Below are 18,447 nucleotides of genomic sequence, written 5' to 3' on the forward strand. Positions count from 1 at the left end.
TCCCATTCTAGACCCTGTCTTCCATATGACAGCCTGTCAAACATCTGAAAATTTCTTTATGTTTCTCTGTTCTCTTTTCTTTCTGCATTAGACACCAGGTCTCCTCCTCTAAGGACATCAGTTTGTTAAATGTGCTCTCAGCCCTGAGTATGTTATTTGTCATTCTGGAGAGTTCCGCTGAACAGTTCTGTGATCTGGACGTTCCTCTTCCATTAACACATCCTAACAGGATGCCCACTTTCCTTTTTCTCTCCTGTTAAACAATCACATGATACTGTTGAGGCGATCTTTAACTTCACTACCAAAAGCTTTAATTTTCCAAGTGAACCATAGTCAAGCCCAGTTTTTGTTGTGTCCTGTTTGAGCACTTAAGCTTTTTAATCTACGTGTAAGACTTTCCATGGATTCCAGTTAAATTACAGTTTGGCAGTTCCCATTCTGAGAGTTGCATTCCGATGAGATACTGTAAAATCACGTCTCAGCGGCGGAGGGGAGGTGGGGGGCATTCCTTCCAGCACCATGCTGCCTGCAAACCCAGCAAGTGGAACAATTATAGGCAGGAGTGTGGTTCCTTCTGTGGGGTGTTCTCCTTTGCTGGGATTCCTCCCTTGAGCGTGGTCTTCCAGTTGGGAAGTATTTATAATATTTGTAATTTGTAATATTTGAGTATTAATTTGTAAAAATAAAGCAGAAACATGGGAGGCAAATCAGAGCATTTAAATGACCTGTCCCGGGGCGCCTGGGTGGCTCAGTGGGTTAAGCCGCTGCCTTCGGCTCAGGTCATGATCTCAGGGTCCTGGGATCGAGTCCCACATCGGGCTCTCTGCTCAGCAAGAAGCCTGCTTCCCTCACTCTCTCTCTCTGCCTTCCTCTCCGTCTACTTGTGATCTCTCTCTGTCAAATAAATAAATAAAATCTTTAAAAAAAAAAAAAAAAAAGACATTATAAATGACCTGTCCCTATGGGAGGAATGACCGTCCCTCTTCGGAAGGAGCAAGTGCCGAGGGTGGCCCCCGATGTGCATCAGTAAGTGAGAGGCTTCCTGGGGCAGACCACACAGTGAGGCAAGTAGGGGTGCACCCACGGAAGCGGTGGGACCAGCATGTTCACAACTGGCACTGCTTCAGAAAGTACAGGGCATGTGAATGTCATGGAGGAATGTCACGGGTGAAAGAATGGGGATTTGATATGCTGACCATGAAACAGGAATCCTTGCCCTCAGACAATAGACTGGGATTTGGTAGATAGTTTTTTTTTTTGTTTTTGTTTTTTTTTAATTTATTTGACAGAGATCACAAGTAGGCAGAGAGGCAGGCAGAGAGAGAGGAGGAAGCAGGCTCCCTGCTGAGCAGAGAGCCCGATGCGGGGCTCGATCTCAGGACCCTGGGATCATGACATGAGCCGAAGGCAGCGGCTTTAACTCACTTACCCACCCAGGCGCCCCTCCTAGATGGTTCTAACTGAGTTATCAGAAAAAGTCCGTAGGAGGGCACCTGGGTGGCTCAGTGGGTTAAGCCGCTGCCTTCGGCTCAGGTCATGATCTCAGGGTCCTGGGATCGAGGCCCGCATCGGGCTCTCTGCTCAGCAGGGAGCCTGCTTCCCTCTCTCTCTCTCTCTCTGCCTGCCTCTCTGCCTGCTTGTGATCTATCTCTGTCAAATAAATAAATAAATTCTTTAAAAAAAAAAAAAAGTCCGTAGGATCAGGTAGGCCTGGGTTTAAACCCAGTAACACCACCTGCTGCTTGTGTCACTCTGGGCTCAGAGCTCTTGTGAAGCATAGAGTGTGTGTAGACAGCACCTGGAGTCCCGCCTGGCACAGAAGCCTGGCTCGCCGAGCACTGGGTCCCTCTTAGTCCATCCACCACCTCTGGGCAGGGCTCGAGGGGCTGCTGCCGTGAGCCTCCAGGCTGTGCCTCAGGAGTTCCAGCATGGTGGGTGGACTTCCAGTGCCTTCACCAGCACCATAAAAGCTCCAAGGAGCCTGCCAGTGCCTGTGATGGCTTTTATCAGTGTTTTTTTCTTGTTCCAAATGTATTAGTAAATAGTGTCATAAAACTGTCCCTCCCTTCCCCTCAGGAGCCAGAAACAATCCTCTGATCCGTCTTCCTCCAGAAGGCTGCTTGTGCTGTACTGTGTCCATATGGCCTGGAGCGCGGGCTTCTCAGTCCACTGACGCGGGCAGATTCCGCCCCCGTAATTCATCAGCTTACTGTCCCGGTTCTCTCCCTCTCGTACGTTTGGTTTTCCTGTCTTAGAGTGGTTCACTGCCCTTTGTTTCTGCATTCTTTTGAAAATGGAAGAAGATGTAGAAGAAGGACATGGGGTGCTACATGGTAGAGGCCTCCTCTACGTCCCTCAGATGTTAGGTTTCTCTGTGTACAGCACAGAGCCTGGAGGTGCAGGGCCCGTGGTCGAGGCGTGAGTGGCCTCAGCAGGGAAAGCTTGTCATTTTGGAGGAAAGGATATTCTATAATTGAGAGAATACCCAGCTTTTTTGTTCAGCCACCCGAACTCACCGTTCTGAGTTATCTTGCGTTTCAGAATTCTGCCCGGTGCTGTTTCTCTCCCTTCACTGCACACAGTCCTGCGGTGTTGGGAGACTCTCACATGTCCCTGCATAGAGAGAAGGGAGATTCTCGAAGCCCTTAAGGCTCCCACATACACAGTGCTTCAAGTCACTAACATCTCAGGGAGGCTGGGGTGGGATGTCTTTCCCCCTCAACTGAAAAGCCATACACACTCGTTAAAGAAAATTTGAAAAACGATTCCATCGATAGATGTGTGGTCTGTCCTTTTTGTCTGCCTCCTTCTTGGTGACCAGGATTAATTTGGACCATCTGGTCCACCTGGAGGAGCTCATTCCTCCCACACTGGTTCACATGCCTCCCTTCCAAAACTGTGCTCGCTCACATGGCTGCAGAATTATTCTTAGGTTTAGAAGAGTAGAAAGAAATGAAATAAATTGTTTATAATTCCATCAGTCATACTTTAAGAGGTTAGTATCTTTCCTTCCAAACTTTTTTTTCCCCTGAGTTAGTGTGTCTGTGTCTGCGTACCATTTTGTGTCTTGCCTTGTTCAGGTAATGTAATCTCCTAGGCAGTCCTTAAGGTTGAATGACTTTGATACCTCATTGACTGGAACATTTTGACTCTCTTTCCACTGCAACCCCAATTACCCTTTCTACCCCTTCCCTTGAAGAGCAGCAGCTAGTTGAAGCATGAAGCTATCCAAGTCTTCGTGGGGAAAACAGTTTCTGGTATGAGGTCATTGTTGTGTTTGCTTATTTAGTAAGGACTTTAAACTGAGCCTGGCTACAGGTAGGGCTAGTTCCTGCACATGGATGGAGCACCCCGCTCCTCCTTTCTTGTCTCTCATGGGGCAGCGGTGGCCGGGTGGGTGCTGGGTTCCAGCCCCCAGTTCCTTGGCACACGTGGTCAGCTCGGGGCTCCCGCTCCGCAGCGTGCCCGTGGGTTTTGAGCTCTTGGGCTGCTGCTGCATTTGGGGTTTTGTGGGAGAGAAGTCTGTTTCCCAACAGCCACCCTGGTCTGGAAGGTGCTGACTCAGAGCCTCGGGAGCAGCTGACTTCAGCACTCTCCCACAGTCCTTCCCGCCCCTCTCCCTGCAGCCTGGGCCACAAGGGGCCGTGTGCTTGTGGTCTGTCTTCAGGCGGGGACTCTGGCAGAGCCAGGGCCAGGCTTGGCAGTGGGGACATCCTGGAGGAGCTCCTTCTGCTTCTCTCTTGGTCTCTTTGTCTATCGGAGGCTCACAGTCCCTTGTCCCATTGCCCTCACCCTCCCCCCAGAGGAGACCAAGGGGGAATGTGAGAGAGTCCAGGTTTTAACATGTGTGGCATAAAAGTTAGTAATGGAGCAGTCGGACTAAGGTCCAGAAGCAGTTGAGCAGCTTTTGTTACGAGTTTTGGCACACATCACGCCAGTGTGTGTGCACTCAGGGCTGTTGTGTTTCCCTCTGGTTTCTAGAGGCAGCGGAACCTAGTCTGTCCACAGACCGTCCCTGTGTGTGCAAAGGGAGCTTTTGGGAGCCACTGTGAGGTTTCTGTTCTTCTGAGTCTCATGAAATGTTGACCCTTCAGAATCCCTCTGTTCCTGGAACAGAAGTAGGATGTAGTCTGTTTAGTTGTTCTTAATGGAATAAAAGATGATTGCGCCAACCTTGTTCTTTGCTGGTTACCATACCCAAACAGTGCATTTCCTGGGATTTGAGTTACTCCGTTGTGGTAAACTGTTGAAATCAGTCTCAGCCCTGAAGTTTTCAGTACCCTCCGTACTTTGAATGACTGCACTGGGGTACACTGAGTAACTCGCTAACGAGCAGCCTACTTCTTGGGTTTCATATATTGGGAAAACTTAAATAGGATATGGAATTTTGAATAGAGCCCTTTTGGTCTTGTGACTGCAAAACCCCAAAAGTACATCTAAGTAAGGTCTCAAATATTTTACTTCCTCTAATAGGCCATTCGGCCAGTTTTTATTTTATATATATTTTTTCTTTTTAATCTAGATTTTTGTAAAGATACATAAATCTTTTAATACGTGGCAGGCAGTCAGAGGCTAAGGGGCATCTGGAGTTCTCTTCTAAACATAAAACAATGGGAGCCACGGTTGTGGCATCATTGCCAGTGGCTAGAGCCAGGCTCCGGGTCTGGGCAGATGGTTTCCAGAACGCTTCATGAGGCTCTGTGGCTCCTCTCCAGTTACAGGCTCCTCTGACATTAAGGCCTGGTTTTAGACTTCTCGATTCTCATCCAATTGAAACACCTCCTTTGGCAGTAGTTATCCAGCTATGTTTATAAAAGTCCTTCTCACCATATTTATTCTGTTTTTCTTCAGAAGTGTACTTTTCACACTCAGCCTAAGTATCGCGGTGGCCGTTCCCGGGCCTGTGGTCACAGTTGTACCTTCTGCCACTGCATCGAAATTTGCATATTTCATAAATGGCTCGTTAGAGGACCATTTTGAACACACCTCCACAACCAAGGCCTCGAAAAGTACCTTTTGAATTAAATGACACATTTAATGTTCTAAGAAAGGGGCCTCTTTGCCGGAATTGCTACCACTGTGCGCCTCAGGTGGGAGAACCTAGAAAATTCTTCAGGTTTTTGCAGTATATATCAATCTCTGCTCGGTTAATTGATGGTTACCCAGGTGCTGACGGCAAATATAAGAATACAAAATATATGTATTTTCTAGAGATAGGGCTTCTTTTCCCCAAGGGAATATCCACATCACAGTTTCCCTTATCTGCTATTACATAAATCCGAATTATGCACATGACAGCAAAAGTCAAGAGACTCATGTTCCATTGTATGGAGGCTCTAAGAACAGAATTCGTTACAGGATTCTTTCTTATGATTGTAAGGAATGCTATACCCCTCATTAGTAAAGACACTTCCATGGAGACCATTTCCCGGTGCATGTTCAAGTCTGGATTCTAAACCTGGCACTGCCCCTTTCTACCTCTGTGACCTTGGACTCTTGACTTACCCCCTCCCTGACAGATACATTCTTTTAAGTTTTTATTTAAATTCCAGTTAGTTAACACAGAGTATAAAATTAGTTGCAGGTGTACAGTGTGGTAGTTCCAACAGTTCCATACAACACCCAGTGCTCATCGTGACAGGGCCCTCCTTGTTACCCATCACGTGTTTCACCTATCCCCCACCCACGTCCCTCCCGGTAACCCTCAATTTCTGGCAGATTTTCTTTTTTTTTTTCTTTTTTTTTTTTTAAAGATTTTTTATTTATTTATTTGACAGAGAGAGATCACAAGCAGGCAGAGAGGCAGGCAGAGAGAGAGGAGGAAGCAGGCTCTCCGCCGAGCAGAGAGCCCGATGCGGGGCTCGATCCCAGGACCCTGAGATCATGACCTGAGCCGAAGGCGCCCCTCTGGCAGATTTTCTTATCTGTCAAATAACCCCAGAGAGTTGTGAGCATCAAATAGAACAATGTCCAGGGGCACCTGGGGGGCTCAGTCAGTTGGGCGTCTGACTCTTGGTTTTGGCTCGGGTCGGGGTCTCAGGGATGTGGGATCAAGCCCCGTGTTGGACTCTGCACTTGGCGCCGTCTACTTGAGATTTTCTCTCTCTCCCTCTGCCCTTCCCCTTCACACGCACACTCTCTCTCAAATAAAATCTTTGAAAAAGAAAGAAAGAAAAAGAACAATGTCTATAAAGCTCCTTGGATGGTGTGAGTAAACAACACAGTCTGGTCTCCCCACTCCACCCCTTCCTGGAAAAACATTTTCTTCCACAGAGATAAATTTCAGAGACATTCATGGCATAAAACAGGCTCGTTTCAGAAATTCTCAACAGGCACCCCATGATCAAGAATTCTCTAAGAATTCCATCTGTATCCGGACATTGCTCAAGTTCACTTGAAAGACAGAAAGGTACCAACATTTAGGGCCTAGCTCTACAAGGAAACAGTACGTCTTTCAGACTAGCCACTTGTACCAGCTGTGGACTGCTTGCCTCGGGACAGCTAGTTTCTTGCAGCTTGTGATTGGAGAGAGTTCTTTGGGAAAACCAGAGCATAGCAAGTACCCAATGTTGATGCGGCTACAGATACGGAAACTGTGATCTCTGATGGCAGGTCATTTTGTTTTAGGAAGGTTGCTGATTTCATCTCATTCAGTAACAGCTCACTGAGCACCGTTCACATGCCAAGTGTCGTGCTGGGTTCCAGGGTTCCAGAGCTGGGGTTCCTTGAGTTAATTTGCCATTGTTTGTTGCCCCTAGAATTTTCCACTTCTCAGAAACTTGCTGGGATTGAGGAATGAGGATATGAATTGTTCATGCTTCTGTCTTTACCATGCAGACTTGTACGAGATCTTGAGAGACAAGGGAGAGAATATTGGGAAGCCGTGTTGAGAACCTGCCTTGTTCCATGCTCTGAGCTTAGCTCTGGGAATGGAGTTTTCTTACTGCCCTTGCTCACTGCCCAGATTTTGTTTCTGCAAAGATCGTAAGCAACAATTCACCAGTGATTCTGAAAAATGGACTATTCTAAGCATTGGATCACACCTCACTGCCCTTCTCTCTCTATTTAAAAAGGATAATATGTTGGGGCGCCTGGGTGGCTCAGTGGGTTAAGCCACTGCCTTCGGCTCAGGTCATGATCCCAGAGTCCTGGGATCGAGCCCCGCATCGGGCTCTCTGCTCAGCAGGAAGCCTGCTTCCCTTCCTCTCTCTCTGCCTGCCTCTCTGCCTACTTGTGCTCTCTCTCTGTCAAATAAATAAATAAAATCTAAAAAAATAAAAAAATAAAAAAAAAATAAAAAGGATAATATGCAAGCGCAGCCCCTGTGGTGAGGACCCTGTGCATGCCTTTGAACTTCAGGACTGATCCTTAAGGGCATGACACTTGGCTTGTGAAAGAAATAATGAATAATGAAACTTAAAAAACAAAGGAAAATCCTAGGAAGACCATGAGAATGCAAAAAATAAGATCTTAGTCATGGGTGGCATTAGTGTTTGGATGTTATAGGATAACACATTAGACAATTTCCCATTCTTAGTTAAACTGAGCACTTAAAGGGTTGGTTTCATTTCTTGGTTGTTGAACCATAACCTTGAGTTTGGTCTTGATTTGGAAACTGACATAATCGAATATAGGCCTCTGCTGCTCGGTGCCTCTAGTGGGCTGGCGTGGAATAGGATGGAGGAACCCTGTTCTCACTTGGGGTGAGTGTCCGTGGCTCTAAGAACACTGACCTAAGAACACCACCCAGATGCAAACGCTCCCTGGTGTCTGGAAGTTGCTCTGATTGAGTCTGACCTGCTGCAGCTTTGGCTTCCTCTGTCTGGGACATCTTCCTAAACTCTGCCTGTTGCCCTCTGACCCAGAGAATTAAGGTCACTCCAATTACTCCAGCTCACAACCACTTCCCCGAAAAGTTTTGATCAGGTCACCCCACCGTCCCTAAGCTAAAGGAATATACTTCCCAAGTTAGTATGTTATTTTAGCATTTTGCTCTCATCATGTTCCCACAAAATAGTGGGATTATTTGTGTCTTGTGCCTTTCCTAATAACATCAGTCACACACAGTGGATCAACATTGTATTACCTGTTTAATGGTTTACACTTGGGGAAACTGAGACCCAGAACTGGGACTACAAGTCACTGTGATTCTTCTCAGTAGGCTCCATGCCCAGTGTGGAGGCCAATGTGGGGCTGGAACTCATGGCCCTGAGATCAAGACCTGAGCTGAGATCAAGAGTTGGACACTTGTCCAGATGAGCCACCCAGGTGACCCATATGATTTTTTTTTTAAAGATTTTATTTATTTATTTGACAGAGAGAGAGAGATCACAAGTAGGCAGAGAGGCAGGCAGAGAGAGGAGGAAGCAGGCTCCCTGCCGAGCAGAGAGCATGATGTGGGGCTCGATCCCAGGACCCTGAGATCACGACCCGAGCCAAAGGCAGAGGCTTTAACCCACTGAGCCACCCAGGCGCCCCACCCATATGATTCTTAATTAGAGATTCAGACCAGGAGAACCTTGCAAATAAATAGTTACCTCATTTCTACCTAATTTTACTTATGTTGATTAGCGTGGGGCCCTTCCCAAACCTCTGAATTACCAATCCAGCCTTCACTGCCGCCACCCCCCAAGCACTGAGCCCACATTTTCCAAGTCTTACCTCATCAGTGCTGTTTATTTCAGTCAAAATTTTAGGAAACATTTAGTGTCTGTTTTCCTAAGTGAGTGTTTGGGTTGCATAAGGATGGATCAGGCACAGCAGGTGAGGCTGAAGGACACACGTGAACCAAGGGACTGGCTGAGGTACCCATCCTTTTATGACGACTATATGATGGAAGACAGAGTGTTCTTCTTTGTATTCAGTGCGTGTCTGTCTGTTGTTATTGATTATGCTGAACCCACTTTCCTGACAGGAACCTCTGTTCGCCTGTTCTGATTTTGACATGAATGATGTCACTTAGTTGTTGTTACTCTCCCAGGCTATTGATGTGGCTGTTACTGATCTGACCCAACTGAAAGAGACTGTGGCTGAGAAGATTGGCCCTGTTGGCCACACTTCCCACCAGCGGTTGACCCAACGCCTTGACCCAATAAAAGCCCACCTCCCCTAACCCTCAGGGGTATTCTTGGGCAGCTGCTTCCTGCCATCTTGTGGCTTGGCTGGGCTCCTGGCAGCCAAGCTTCAGCGTGGCCCACTCATGTGACATTCCAGACCAGTTCTGTCCATTAAGAATGCTGTACCCGACTCTGAACAGTGGCCAAATGAGGGTGGAACATGGCAACTGTTAGCCAACCACAACACGACATATCTCCAGGTTGAAAATAGTAATCCTCTCATCCTGTTGCAGTGATCAAGAGGGTAGCAAATTCATGTTTCTCCAGATGTGGTTGGCATTCCCCCAGAAGTGCCTGCCAGGTGGATTGGGCAAGTTAAACCAGATTCAAGATGTTGATCTGAGAAACCTCTGTTTCTTTTGGCCACAGGCCCTCTGTTTTTCTTTCTGAGTCAGCATTCCTTAGGGTCCTGTGAGGACTATGGTTCATCTCACTCAGCTGTTTACAGACTTCTCTGAAACTGGAAAGATGAGTTCATTAAAGAATACAGATTTTTCCACTTCCATCCTTTGCTTTAATCTCCTGTGATTGGTAAGTTGGGCCAGAGACCAAGTCCTTTCCTTGCCGTCCTCATGTGAAATGCTATAGTAATTCAAGGGACTTGGCAGCCAGGTGTCAGCATTGAGAAATCGGGTGCTAAGACAAGAAGGGAAGAGGCATCCTTTGAGAGGGCTGTTGCCTTTTACAGTGGAGTCTTAGCTTTCTGGCCAATGCTGTCATCTCAGAACGTAATGCTGAGGTTTGGAGAAGCTTAGCTTAAAAGCAACATCACCTCACTTGTTTTGCGGCAGTCCTATTTTGCTGCTCAAATACAACATGAATGCAACCTATGGTCCAGCAGATGAAGACAGAGGATGAAGGGCTTGTCAGGACGTTGCCCCTTGGGAAGCACCATCAGTTGACCCTTGTTAGGGCTGGTTCATTGACACGAAGCCAAGGACAGAGGAGCAGCTAGCCCTGAGACTGAGGATGCATCATTGTTCGCGTGTCTGAAGAGCCTTTGGCTGGAGAAACCTGAACAGTATGCCAGAGCAAGAGTATGGTACAAAGCTCGTGACGTCTGCTTGACTGTGATCATGACCTGTCAAAGGAAAAAGAACTCTTAACCATTTTTTCCTCATGGTATTCTAAATCTCTGGATTTCTTGGACATGTGTTAAGAATTTGAAATACCTCAAGAATCACATTTAAGTTCGTAAACCTCAACAGTACTTCTCTATTCCCTTTCTAATTTACAGCTTTGGATGTCTTCCCTCAGGGCTTCAGGCTTGTCCTGATGATGTTCCCAGCCTCTAGTGACATGTTCTGAGCATCTCCTGTGTGCCTTACAATTCTAGGCATTGGGCAAACAAAAAGAAAACACCCATCTTTGATTTGTACGGGTTTGCAGACTAACGGGTTGAGGCAAATGAGTAAATAAACAAATATGTCCATGTGATAAGTGATTTTATAGCTACACTTTCCTCTTAATGAAGTCTTCCATCAGCTCTTGAACATGCTCAGGTCTCTTCATTCTAAATAAATAAATAAATAAATAAAGAGGAATCCTTAACCTCCCACTTCTTACTTTACTTCCTTTCTTTCCTCCATATTCGCAGCTGTATTTCTGAAAATATTTGTCCCCGCCCAGTCCGCCCTCACCTCTAGTCCAGTTTGGATTCAAAGTCTTCCCAGATCCCTAACGGCCTTGTGCTACTACAGCTCATAGACTTTTTCAGCCTTCAGCCTCTTGACTTTTCTGCAGCGGTGGACACTGTGGGCCACGGCCACCTTGAAATGCTCTCTCACGTAGTTCCGGCCACCACTTGGAGTCCCCTTTGTAGGGTCCTTCACCTCTAGCGACCCATACAGTGCTGGTGTGGCCGTCCTCTCCCTCATCACGCCCATACTGTCCTGTCGTCCAAACCTGCTGCTGAGCTCCTTTCAGCCACTTGACTTCTTGACATCTCCACTGGGTGTCTTCAATGCATCTCAGTCTCATGACGGTTCAAACCGGTCTCCAGCTCTTCCTCCCAGCCATGGTTCTCATTCTCCTCATCTCCCCTTTACACAACCAGAAACCCAGGAATCGTCCTTCTCCCTACTTTCTCCTCACTGCCCACATTCCGTCTGCCACCAGGTTGTCCCCTGACCGCTTATATTTCTTCCAAATTCATCTTTTTTCCATCTCCTTGACTACCCTCCTGGTCTGCTTGCAAGGTGATTGCTGCAAACCAAAACACGCCAGTGTTCAGCACCTCGTACATGTTTTGCAACGGCCAGAAGCTGGGGTGACTCAAGGAGGGGCCTGGATGCTGGTCTCCAAAATAGAAATGCAAAAGCTGGGCTACAGGTGATGAGGAGCCAGGAAAGGGCTCTATGCCGGTTTACATTTTAGAAAAGCCCTGTGGCGGAACCTGACTTGGGGGAGGGGCAGATGTACCATGGGGAGGTAGCCCGGTGGACGCTGCCTCCAGGTGAGGCTCTCTGCTGACCTCAAGCCACAGGAGTTTGTTGTCAGACCATCTGGGAGCTAAAGGATAAACTTAAACTCCTTAGTCTAATAGGCCTCCTTCCTCCATCCTCCTCCTTTCTCCATCCTCAGACATCCTCTCCTCCCTCCTGTCTGTTTGTCCATCCATCCGTTCATATATACATACACTAGGCCTGTATCTGTGTCCCCACCCTTGCCTCCCACTCTGGTACATCTCTCCTCCTCAGATACTTCCTTTCCTGGCTGCGCAGTGTTTTCATCTTCATGAATGATCTCATGCAGCTTTGTTTTTTTGCACCCCAAATGCCTTCTCTCTTCTGCTATTCCAGAACTGAACCTGGAGCCCATATAAGCGTTCCAGATTTCTCCCTGCTCTGGCCTTGAGCAGTATTATGATAGTGGGGGAGGAACTGTCAAGCCCTCCCAGTCTGCTGACTTGACTTTACGGAAGAGGCCAAGGGGCTTAATGATCAGAGATTAAAAGAGCCTTTCTTGGGGCGCCTGGGTGGCTCAGTCTGTTGAATGTCCGACTCTTGGTTTCAGCTCAGGTCATGATCTCGGTGATTGAGCTCTATGACAGCTCTGTGCTCAGCACGGTCTGCTCCTGCTCTGCACCTCCTGCATGCGCTTTCTCCCTCTCTCTCTAAAATAAATAAATAAATCTTCAAAAAATTTTTTTAAAAAATGAGAAGAGCCAGGCCTGGGGGTGGGCCTGTTGCACATTTTCAACTGTACTACCCTGGGCTGCTTGAGCATTTATCCTAGGTACTGTTCTAACTTGTGTCGCTTACTCACGGCTGGGTTGTGCCACAGAAGCCGTACAGGTAGTGGTTAGGAATGTGGGCTCCAGAGTTAAACACATGTGGTTTAGAACCCTGCCCTGGCACCTACGTGCCCTGCAGCTCTGGGGAAGTTACTTGGCCTCATGTGGCCTCTGTGTGCCTCATTTTCCATCCCTGAAAATCAGGGGTGGCACAGGGCCGTTGGGAGGGCTGATGAGATCATCCACGTGACGTGCTTTAGATAGCGCCTGCCCCCCGTGAGTAGTCATGAGGTCTCTCTAGGTTAGGAGACTTTAAGCATGGCTTGGTGTTTCAATGCAGTGAAAAATCGCTTGAAGCCAGTGAGCTGTCCCCTCTCTATGGCACATTGCACAGAAACTCCCTGATCCTGTTCAGTAGACAAGGCGCAATCCCCCTTTCCCTGATGAGGGAACTGGACCGAGGCCTAGAGACAGCAAGTAGGTAGCCGAGACGGCCCCGCAGTATCACTGAGAAAAGACGTCCCCAAAGTGAGCCATTCCAAGACATCTCAAGTAGAGTGACAAAGATAGGACGGAGCCGGTCAGAGAGCTGAGCTGGGGCTTGGTGTGGAACGAGGCCACGCCGTGCTCTCATTGGGGAGCAGCCCTTCCAGGGCACGTTCTCCCGTCGGTGACTGCCCTTGGCAGTAGAGCACCGCTTTCACGGACTCAGAAAGCCCGTGACGCCAAGGGTACACCTGTTGAGAGCAACCTGTCCAGAGGGTTATTCGGTAACCACTGAAGGTGAGGAGGCACCCGCTGAGGTGCCTGCAGCCAGGCCAAGATCATTTGCATTTCAAAACTCTCCATTCTTTACTTTTTCTGGAACCATAGTCAGTGTACAGAAGGGAAAGTTGAAGTAGTGGGAGGGGATTCCCACGGGACCAGACTCAGAGATACCCCGACACCAGTGGGCGGCGTGGGCGCGGCAGGGACGCGCTGAGGACGTGAGAGGGCCTGTTATGTAACACGGACCTGCTTGTCGGCACGGAGAGTACTTCCTAGGAGGGATTTCCCCTTCCTGCTCGAAAAGCCCCGGCCAGGGAGGCCTTGCCCTCTGGAAGCCTGGATATGTGTTTGGCCCCAGAGAGGTCAGCCCTCGCCTGGCGTTGGTCCTGCATGACTCGTGTTTGTGCCAGGACGTCTGTGACGACAAGGGCCCTGTCTGCGGTGTGTCCACAGGCTCAGAGCCGGAACTCTGGACAACCCCCCCCCACCCCCCGCGCCACCCCGACCCCCCACCGGGTTACAGGAGGCGGGACCGTGGGCTGTGCTCCTGGTTGCTGCGGTGCCCGGCTCGGCAGCGGTCAGGACCCTGCGTCTCACAGACACGGGTGACTGGAAGCACTTAAAGCTGGCAGTTGGTTTCCTGCTCTTTTTAAGCCGATTGTTGGGAGAATTCAAGACCCGACTTTGGGGACACAAACCACCCAAATGAGCAGAAAATTTTCAAAACACACCCCTTTTTCTTTCCTCTCGCCACTTCCTGTTTACAGGCTGCCTCTTCTGAGAGGAGGGGAGACTGGGGGGCAGACAGAGTTCTGAGAGAGGGGCGTGCTGGGTCTGTGAAGAGATGAAGCAAGGAAAGAGAGGAAGTGAGCAAGCAGTCTGCTTGTGTGTGGAGGCGTGGGGGGCACTGACTGGAGAGAGGGAGGGAGGGAGGCAGGACCAGGAGAAAGAGAAGGGGAAACGGGCTTAGTCCTCCCTCCGCTCCCTAGCCTTCGGAGAGCCAGAGTGGACTCCCGGCAGGGACTGGAGCTGCTGCCGTGGGAAGCCACAATGTGTTCCAGAGCTGGATGGAAACTATTTTGGGACCAGCTGTGGAGAGACAGTTTGTGCCCTGAGGGTCTGGTGTCTGCCTGGTTGTGACCCCTTGCTCCTGCGCCAGATGAGAATGGGGAGAAGAGAATCACTTCTTGGTTCTGCCCATCTCAGGCTGACTTCTTCCTCCCTCAAGCCCCCCGGCACTCAGGCATCTCCTCTGAGGTCACTCCATGGCCGCCTGGGTCCTTTGCAGGCCCAGAGTCCAAGTCCAGCTTGGGGTTGAGGGGGAGTGGCAGCTTCCCTCCTGGGCCACCCTGTGCTGCCTCAGATGTACCTCAGAGAGCAACCCCAGCAGGGCCATGGGCACTCTTAAGGTGTCAGGCTCCCCACCAAGGCTCTGGAGGCTGCTGAGCACCTGTACCAGGTCCTGGGTATTCTCGCCTTGGGTTGGACATGGATACCTGGCAGTTTTGGACCCAGCCTCCCAGAAAGTACTTCCCCCGCTCTCCTCTGAGATCTGCTCCGAGCTCCCTTCCTCCTGTACTCCCACTATAGCACCAATGATGCGGAAGCTAGCTGGCATTTATTGAGCGCTTACTATATGCTAAACGCTGACTGAGTGCTTCACGTAGGTTAGGCAATTTAACGCATACGACAACCCAACGAGGGAGGCATTTTTAATCAGCCCCACTTTACAGTGAGGAAACCAAGATACAGAGGGGTTAAACATCAGTAACTGCTGGTAAGTGGCAGGTTCTGGAGGCCAGCTCAGGCGTTCTGATTCTGGAAGCCACGTGTTCACCACGCTGCACGGCCCTGTTTTCCCAGCGTTTCCCTGTATCCCCATTCCCCACCTCCTATGTTCCGTGGTAAACAGGCTCCTCTTCATTCTGAGCCCCTGCATAAGTCCCCACTCCCCGCTCTTTCCTGAGACAGGTGGGCCTTGAGAACAGTTGGTGAGGACTGAGGGGCTGGCCTCTTCTGGTCAGCAGTCTTCCAGCTCCTCAGAGCCTCCTTTAGATCCTTGCTTTCCACCTCCAACCCCCTCCCCTCCTTCGAGGGTGTACCATCCAGTTGCACCAGCCCTGACTTTCCCCTTCACTTACTGACATCCTGGCCATTCCTTCATTCCCCAAAGACTCTGGTGGCTGCCTCACGCTCGTGCCTCCCCCCAAACCCCACCATCCCTGCCTCTCCCCATGACGCTGTCCACTGCGTTGGTGTCCACGTGCCCGGCTTGCTTGGCTCCGGTGGCAGCTCACAGCAGTTCTGGCCCATTTCCTGGGTACCCCCCATGCCCCAAATACCGAGTTAGGGCTTTACCTACAACAGCACTGTATTTCTTGGAACCATTTCCATGAGGAAGACATTATCCTCATTGACACATGAGGAAACAGATCTTCAGATGGGTTTGGGGACTTGCCTAAGGTGACATAGTAAATGGTGAAGGACAGACTTGAACTTGGCTCCGTGAAGCCCCTCAGCCTCTCTCAACTCAGCTGGAAGCTTGAGCATCCCACTCCGGCCACAGCCCTCCCCGCTCAGCTTCCCTCCCTTTCTCCCTCATCTCTCTCTACTGTGATCTCTCCTCTTTAGAGCTTGCCATTCCCTCGATCCCTGTTTCCCTCCAAGTCTTCTCTCTTCTGAATCTTTGTCTTCAGTCAGAAGAGTACGCAGACAGATCCCATCTTCAGAATATCCTGTCTGCCTTCCTCCCCGTCTCCTCCTTACCTTGCACGGCCAGATCACGTGTGGGAGCTGCCTGCTTGCAGCCGCCTCTCTACCGGCTGGACTCTGCCCTCCACCCTCTGGACTATGCCCAGACCTGGCAGCCACTTGGGATTTGCCCTTCTTGGTCTCTTGTTGCTCTTGCCAGGCCTTCCCCTTGTGTCCCTTTTGGCTTCCAGGCCCCTGGTGCCCCTCTCTCCTCTAGCAGCTCCTCCCCAGCCTGCCCCGAGGGCGACCCTTCCTCTTAACAGTCGGCATTCTGTTTTATAAAGGGAGGGAAGGGGCCGTGTCTTGGCCCACAGCCCACACAAGCTCCGTTGTGCTGATGGAAAGCTGTTGAATTCTGTGGAGCTGAAATTCTGTATAAATAGACACATTTACAACTTCCTGTCCATTTAGCTATCAATCATTCTAACGAAGGTAGTACTAATAACTTGCACGTGGAGCGAGCCCCAGCTTACAGAGTGCTTTCACATGCCCTTCAATATCCCTACCTTTGTGCAGTGAAACTATTTTTATGTCTGCACAGTATGAAACGGGCATCATTAAATTCAGCTCAGTCTGCCAAGGCGCTGGGGGCAGCATTATGAACGAGCTGTGTTCTGCTGAAGAGTCCTTGCGTAGGCCCTCTGGGTGTTGTTGGCCAGGATCAAGTCCCCAGTCCCCCATTTAGTTTTACTGGTGATTGGTAGGTTATTGATCCTTGGGACGAGTCCAAATGGCCCTTGTTACTTTACTAACGTGTTCCTTTCCTACTAGGGCATTAGGAGAGGCTAAGGGCTGACCGGAAGATGCGGGGGATCTCCGTGCATGCAGCCTGGGGGAGAGGCGGGTTGAGGCCCAGCTGCAGGGTCTGAGACATTTGGGTCAGGTTGAAGTGTAACCGGACCAGCCTAGTTTTGGAAGACCTGTATGGGTCACGCTTTTTAAAGGAGACTTGGAAGCTTTAAACCATGACTGCCCGTAGCTGTATCTCGTGGGCTGGCCCCACAGCTGGTAGAACCTGCTTAGAGTACTGTGCTGGGGGAGGCCAAGCCAAGGTCGGCCATAGGCAGGAAGGAGGACGTGGCAGCACACGCCACATCTGTGCCGTAGCTGCTTCAGGCTGTCTTCGAGAGTCAAAGAACTGCTTCACAGCCTGAATTGGGGTGAACAGGGGAGCCAACAGTCCGCTGAAAAAAAGCCCTCGTGAGGCTTCAGCCATGACACCAGGCCAGGAGCCGCCGTTTCCCTGGTTTGGCTTGTTAGGACTTGACTTCAGAGTCGTCAAATATTTGAGGCCCAAAGCTGCATGGAGAAGGGTTTTCTGTTGTCCCACAGCCCCTCGGCAGCTCCCCAGTTGTTTGCTTACTGCACTGGAGGGGCCCGGGGCTGTTTGCGCTCTGTCCGCTCTGCAGGGGGCTTGCACGCTGTTTCTTGTCGATGTTGGCTACTCAGGTGTTGTGGGAAGCTTCCTGCAGTGGCTCTTGTCTCTGGTGGTGAGTCCTGTCCCTTTCCTGCCCTTGATCCCCGACTCTCTCTGCTTCAGCCTGGGTCTGGGGCACACGCCGCTTCACTGACCTCTGGCTGGGCTTGGGAGCTCTTACACCCGAAGGGTATCAGACGCACCCAGCCCGGCCAGGCTTATGGCTGATCTGGGGTCACGGGGGAGAGTTCAGAGCAGCGGGCACCCTTGCTGACCTTCTCAGCAAGCAGATGCCATCACTTCCATGCCCAGGCACCGTGAGGGACAAGTTCTGCCTTCCGCACACACACATACATCTCACCCGAAACCCAAGTCTTCAACAAAATAATACCCTACCTCTTCTCCAGAAGAGGCACTTCGGAATACGAGGTCAGGTTGTATTTGGCTAGTGTATTGCTTCCACACATACAGCGGGGAGGGAAACAGCCCTTACTTTCTGAAGCAAAGCAGGGTGTCCGGCCTGGGTACCATCTTGCTGCTTGTAAAGATAGCACTGACCGTGCCTTTTGCTCTTTGTGTGTTTGCTTTATGGGAAGGTGTGATGTATAAGCTGCTGGAGAGCACCAGAGCTGTATTAGAAACCTACCCCAGAAGCACTCACCTCTGCAGCTTGCTTTGAAATCCATTTTGGAAACTACTGATGGGGAGACAGAGGGGTAGGTGGGTATGTGATAACCTGCTAACAGTGGAATGTGGGTGGCAAGTACACAGACGTTCACTGTACAATCCTCTCAACTTGGCTGCCAGGTTTGGAAATTTTCATAATAAAATTGTGTTTTGGGGGGGGATTACCCCAACAGTGACCCATTTTTAATTGAAAACAGGCCCTTGACCAGTGTGGCCCCTGAGGCTGGAGAGGGAAGGGTTGTGCAGATTGGATCCATTTCATTTGGGAAGACTTCCCCTGGGAGGTGGTTTCCTGCCTGCCCCAGCTCAGAACCCGTGCTGTTCACTGGCTGGGTGACAGGAGGCTGTGCGGCCCCCTCCCGCCGTGCGTGAGCACCCTCCAGCCCCCTGCCCTTGCCTGAGGTAACCCTGGGGCAGGAGTGCTGTTCTCTCTTGGGCCTTATGTCCACACGCCAGCCTCCAGGTAGTTAAGG

The 18,447-nt window shown here is 50.0% G+C and overlaps 1 protein-coding gene across 2 annotated transcripts in view; it reads left to right on the forward strand.

Moving 5' to 3' along the window:
* ITGB5 (integrin subunit beta 5) overlaps positions 1–18,447 on the forward strand; it is a 116,132-nt gene that overhangs the window by 85,330 nt on the left and 12,355 nt on the right. The gene's annotated exons all lie outside the window — the stretch shown is intronic.

This window comes from Lutra lutra, chromosome 1 (assembly GCF_902655055.1).
Source record: "Lutra lutra chromosome 1, mLutLut1.2, whole genome shotgun sequence".
Classification (NCBI taxonomy): Eukaryota; Metazoa; Chordata; class Mammalia; order Carnivora; family Mustelidae; genus Lutra; species Lutra lutra.